General features: G+C 42.0%; 1 long non-coding RNA gene across 1 annotated transcript; it reads left to right on the top strand.

Annotated features, from left to right (window-relative positions):
• Positions 1-2,775: 2,775 nt before the first annotated feature.
• Positions 2,776-4,561, top strand: LOC128817548 (uncharacterized). Its single transcript, XR_008440232.1, has 3 exons — positions 2,776-2,859; positions 3,166-3,423; positions 4,473-4,561. It is a non-coding gene; the product is annotated as an uncharacterized LOC128817548 (long non-coding RNA).
• The last annotated feature ends 684 nt before the right edge of the window (positions 4,562-5,245 follow it).

The following is a 5,245-nucleotide window of genomic DNA, read 5'->3' as shown; positions in this document are numbered from 1 at the left end:
TTTTCAAAGCAAAAGTGCCAGCATCTGCAGAATCAGTGCAATGAGCAAATATCCATTACTTCAACATTTTTCAATTGTTTCTCAGGGAAAATCTAAACAATATATCCCTTCAGCTTTAAACCAGATAATGTGGAATACTGTCTTAAAGGAATTGTAATTTGGATCTGCATATGGTCCTATGCTTATAAATTAAACAGCTGCCAGGAATGTTCCCAGACAATAAAATGTTATTGTCTGTGTCATAAAATTGTAAAAATATTTCTTGGCATGACTTTGGCCTCAGCCAAGTAGTACTTTTCCCGAACAATTGCATGGGCCAGGGACCATCCCTAGTAGGCAGACAGTGTGTAGCTGTCCTGTTTTAAAAGGTAAAATACTTTAACAGCATGCTTGGATGCCATTGCCATGCATGTCGGTCTCAGCAAGAGACAGTGACCTTGGCCCAGTTATTTAGAAGTAAAAACAGAGCCATGAGAACTGGGGTGCCAGGCCAGATTATCTGTCCCAACATATTGTTCATTTTTCCTTCTGCATAAGCACATTGTTGCATTATGAGATCCAATGGAATACAGATATATGGAGTATACCATGGAAAATACCAGTTTTTCAAGGGGTGTGGAACTCTAATCTAACTCTCATGACACAGGAAATCACCGCAGGGTAATCTGTTTTAATGTAGGCAATTTTTTTGTGAGGGGAAAAAAGGGAGGCAAGACCAATTTGTATAAACAGGTCACACCCATTTCCAGTGTGATTTGGACTCCATAAAGACTTTCCAACCCAATTTTATTTCATTATCCAGTTTTGAGGTAAACATTTGCCTGAGAGTAGGTAAGATGTGGGCAACTACCTGCCTACATGCAACAAAACCAGTGATATTCAAGGGTATGGAGATGTTCTTCTACATGAAACCCTCGGATGAATGAAAGCAAAATAAATTTTACACAATGAGGAAAATGCTGGGCTAAGAAAATGTAGCAAGAGGGTGAAACCACATTTTAAATGAGAGGTTTTCAGTATCATTTCTCTTCAGAGCAAAACAGCAAAAAGCAAAGTGGTGCAAAGTAATGCCCCAGGGTAGCAAGGGAAGAGCACAGGCAGAGTTCCTATCTCCCACACAAAATGTCATTACTCTTACCAGTTCTGACATCCATTATATGGAACACACAAAGCTTACATCTTCTTTCTTCTGAGCAAGTCCGAAGGACTTCCTTAAGGATCTTTTCCAACCCAAATGAATCCTTGAGTCTATGAATTCATCTAATAGACAATGAGAAGAAAGCCACATGTTCTTCCTCAGAAGGTCTGTTGAGTAACTGTAAGACATTTTCTTGGAAACCATGCATTATCTTCACCACTTCTGTGTGCTCAATTGTTCTCATCCCTTAATGAGGGATAAGTCATTATCATCCTGTTATGTCTTCTTTCTTCTGACCTTACATTCTTTCTTAATTTGCCTTCCAAATGAAAACCTGCCCTTGAAACAGCCGTTCAAGTTAACTTCCATTATTGGTGTCCACCATAGCAGGCATCCTCTTCTCTTTACTCCCTTAGAATTGTTCCCAGCATCTGTGTTCTCAAGATTGCTTTCCCTTCATGTCTTCACTTGAGCAGCATTTTTTCACAGCTACTATCCACTCCTCAGGCTCACAATCCCCTTCACCCATGCTTTTTGTCAGTCCTCGCTGCTCTCTTTGCTGTGCCTGTCCTTAGAAGTTGTCCTTCTTCCTGTTTTCCTCATCACTGACCCATCAGAGCCTCCATTATGCCTGCAGTTCCCCATGTTTCCCTCCTTCACTGACAAGTTCATGTTTCTCAACAGACCTCTACCTGAAAACAGATGCAGTTTTGGAACAGCTCATCAGGCTCATCTGCACTTTCTGGTGCCTGAGACAATAATGACCAAATACCAAGATGATGCTGGGCTGCAGGTGGGCACAAGCAGCTGCTATCAAAGCACTGTGGGGTCATCATACCAAAAAGGCATAACAAAATATGGAATGGGCAGCAAATGTTCCTGGCTGGACTGTCAGCAGCAGCCTCTTTTCCTGGTTCTGTGTTTCACCTGGTGCAAGCGATCAATGGGACTTAACAAGTAAGGCCATTATTACATGCCCTTTTCTGTCCTTATCTTTCAGATGTTATGGGCAGAAAGAAAACAAATTATAAGGTGTGACTCAGGCTTTGTTTACTCTCTGCTGTCCAGACCAGACCTAGAAATTTGCAAGTGCATTAAAATCTTTCCTTCTTCCTTTTGCTTTTCCTACCCAGCTAAGGGACAGACTGTGTGGGAACTGAGACATTTGCAGGAGGCATTCATGAGTTATTTTTACTTTCAGTCATGTCTTGTATTGGAGACATACCACAGGCATATGTAGAAATGAGAACCTTTGCCAAAAGAATTTCATTCTTGGGAAAAAGATACATCTAACCTCCTGTGCGAACAGGCCTACTAATTTTTCAATTACTGTTTCTAAGCACATGAAATTTAGAATATTTTTTAAAGATATCTATTGCTTGAAATTCGAGTTTATCCCGCTGTTCCAACTAAAAAGCCTGTAAATGTCACACACTTGTCTGAAGCCCATGCAGGTCTCTGTGACCTCATGCTCACTTCTCTGGTTTGATAGGTACCTCACCCACTGCAGTGCAGCATCAGAGCCTGTGTCAGGCTACACACCCCAGTGTGCCCATTGTAACAGGTCAGTCCAACTTCCTATGATCCATCACCCAGCTGAGCCCGGCATGTGTGGCCACACTGCAGGAGGGAGATCTCCCCTGAGGAAGGGCATCGCCGAGGGAGGCCCTATGCCCAAAGAATTCCCCAGTGAAGTCAGTCTCCAGCTGCTGTCTTACCAGGTAACTGGACTTGCCAGGCATGTCCCTGGCACACAGTACAGTCTCGCAGGTGGAGTATGAAGAACTTCGAAGTTCTGAAGTTAATTATCTTCAGACTGGAGACTACAAGGTGCTACTGTCTCAGGGCTGAACTACAAAATAGACTTCTCCATTAGCATCAAAGAGACAATCTGCTAGCAGTATCCCACTGCGATCATCTGCTGCTATCAATCAAGTGGTGTTGGTTCAAATCACAATTGATAGTCCTCCATCAGTAATTTACTACAGAACACTATTTTTAATTTAAATTATCCCTTTTGTCCCCAGAGAAATAAAAGACATCTTCCCCCTGGAGTTCCTCAGTTGTTAGCCTACAATAAGGGATTTCCTGCCTTTGCCAAGACCAGCCTGAGCTTTTCTGAAAGCACTGAGCCACAGCTGGAACTTGCCTGATCTACATGGTGCAAAGTCCTTGGGTTTTGGACAAAGGAAGCTCTGCACATTATCAGAGCAGCTGATACAGTCTCTGGTATTTATTTATGACAAAGAAAAGGAGCAGTCTTATGAATGGCTGAAGGATAACAGGTAACAGCAACTTATCCTGTGAATATTAGAGCATTAATAGCTGTGCTGCATTTTTCTAGTCTGCATCCTGGGGCACTCGTTAGTAAGGCTGTGGAAAGAAAAGACACCTTCCTATTATCCCAACTGGTATGCTTACACGGATTTTTAGGTATCAAAGCCTTTTCATAAAATGAAACACAGGAGAAGAAAAGCGGTGCATTATAAAGGCCCCAACCACCAAGCAAATTGAGATCACTTGGCCATACATTCAAATCAAAAAGTGCCACAATGAAGAAATTTTGGTTGTGCACCCTTATATGATAGCTGTGAGCAAGGACTTTGAGATGGTCTTTCACTGCAGGATCACCTGCTGTTTTCCCTGCATAACCCTGCTCATCCAAATCAGACAAGGAAAATCCCCCTTAGTTCAACTTATTTCTGGCATATTAAAGCTTTTCAGTGTTTCACTTTTCCACTTCACATTACATTAATGTACTTCTCTTGAACATTAGGGAGACTCCCCACCTCTACTTTCATAGCATTGTCACTCCAGATTTGAGGAACACCAAGGCCCCCACCACCTGAAAGGTCTTTAAAATGTAACCTAAAGTTTAATTTACTGTTTCTGTCCAAGATCCTGGAAAATTGCACTTCAGCTGCAGTCACACCTCAGTGGGAATGCCAGCTTCAATCCATTTCAGAGAAGGCTTTGGAAACATTTCCCAGCCTCAAAACTGCTTCGCCAGCTGTTTACTCCCTCCTGGAAAGCCACAACCATCTCTCACCTGTCTCATGGTCTCTTGGACACCTCCACTGCTTTTCACAGGGGGACTGGGAATTTTGTTCTGGTTACTTGGTCACTTGTGCAGTTCTGTTGCTGCTCATGAAGGGTTTTGATTGTCAGCCTTCTCAGTCCTGTTTTTGCATAAGGATTTGTATGTTTGGGAGTATAGTTCCTGGAGTGATTTAAACATCTATTCTTTGGCCCCATGCTGTTTAATAGCTTTAAATATGCTGCTTTTGGGGTGTTGTTTTCAATTGCTGCATTTTCTTGTGTCAGTTCCCTGTAGCTGCAGCTCAGCTAATCCACCTCATACCAACACTGCAACCACAGTGACAGAGCGTGGCCTGGGATCTCTCTCAGCAAAGACCTTGCAGAGGTCAGACACGAGTTACAGCTGAGCATCAACAAAAGACAGATTGCCATTCTGAGTCCCTGTAAATACTCATTGTGATCATATATTATCACCCACTCTATCCTTCCAAGGACATGAATACATTTTCAAGCATTTATCAATTAAGCTTCAAAATATCTCATTGAGGTACTGAAAATTAGGTGATAAAGGGATCAATTTACCTAACACTGATATGCAGCTACTTCAGAAATTAAATGGCACATCACAGCTATTCAACAATGCACATTTAAATCCCTGAATGATGGACTACAGCCACAAATGAGGAAATTAAGTCCTGCACTGCAGCACTGTCTGGTTCATTTAGTAACAGACTCAGCCAGGAGTTCCTGAAAATGAATTCTCTTGGGTGAGGAAAAACTCCACTAAATAGGATTGTAAAATACATGTGAGAAATAGCCTTATCTCTGCCAGTCTTATCTCTGGTGTAGATGACTAGACCCCAAATCTACCCATCAATTGGTTACCTAAGGTCTCCTTTATGAAGATTGCCTTCGTCGGTCAATATTAAGACTGCAACTATGAAAAAATGTGCTACCTTAGACAGCTGTTCCTGCTGTCCTGCTAGTTCCTGCTTTGATTGCATCCAGCAGTACAATAAATTTCAACCAAAAAACAGAGGTACACACTAGATACAGGGAGGTATATAT

The sequence above is a fragment of the Vidua macroura genome, chromosome 1, assembly GCF_024509145.1.
Source record: "Vidua macroura isolate BioBank_ID:100142 chromosome 1, ASM2450914v1, whole genome shotgun sequence".
Taxonomy (NCBI): domain Eukaryota; kingdom Metazoa; phylum Chordata; class Aves; order Passeriformes; family Viduidae; genus Vidua; species Vidua macroura.
This window is presented reverse-complemented; position numbering and strand designations above follow the sequence as displayed.